Source organism: Pterocles gutturalis, unplaced genomic scaffold, assembly GCF_000699245.1.
Source record: "Pterocles gutturalis isolate BGI_N339 unplaced genomic scaffold, ASM69924v1 scaffold3443, whole genome shotgun sequence".
NCBI classification, from domain to species: domain Eukaryota; kingdom Metazoa; phylum Chordata; class Aves; order Pterocliformes; family Pteroclidae; genus Pterocles; species Pterocles gutturalis.
The window spans coordinates 62798-63579 of NW_010117782.1; positions in this window are offsets into that span (position 1 = coordinate 62798).

Consider the following 782-nt stretch of genomic DNA (forward strand, 5'->3'; position numbering starts at 1 on the left):
GCCCGCGCCGCCCCCCGCCCACGCCCCCGCCAATGAAGGATAAAACTGCCAAGACTCGAACCCTCTTGTAGGAGTTACCAGAAAACCAAACCCACCCGCGGCTGGTGATGTCTTTACAACGAGTCGTCGATCTCAGGTCAATTGAAGATTTCTATGTTCTAATTGTTATTTTTTTGTTTTGCTTTATTTTTATATATATATATAAATATATATATATGTACACAGCCTCTTGGGAACTCTGTGAAGTTGATCTTTCTGACCTCTCTGGGGCCTCTCGGTGTGTTTTTTCCGATGATGGCTTTATTGAGGATGGTCACGATGGATTTTCCCCGCAGCTGCTACGTAAAAGACTCCTTGGCAGAGTTTGGCAAACTCTCCCGTCTCTGACAGACTGGGGATACGGTGGAGCCTCCTTCTCTTGGCACCCCAGACTTTTTCTTGATCAGCAGCTTTAGGACTACTTTTTGGATCTATTTTTTATTTCCAGAAGACTGGATTGGGATAAATCCTTCTAACTTGACTCCAAAAATCGAGGCCCGGGAAGGCCGTCTCTCCATGGATTTGATGATTTTGTACACTTTCGCTATTTCTCAGGATACCTTTTTTTGCTGATTGACTCAAAATAATATGGGAGAAAAAAAAAGAAAAAAAAATTTTTAAAAAAGTGTGTGTGTGTCAAAGGATGCCTGCCTGAGGGCTGCTGAAAGACTTGGACAGACAACCCGAGTGGACTCAGAACCTACCTCAACCGGAATGAATGTCTTCTGGGAAGCAGAAATACC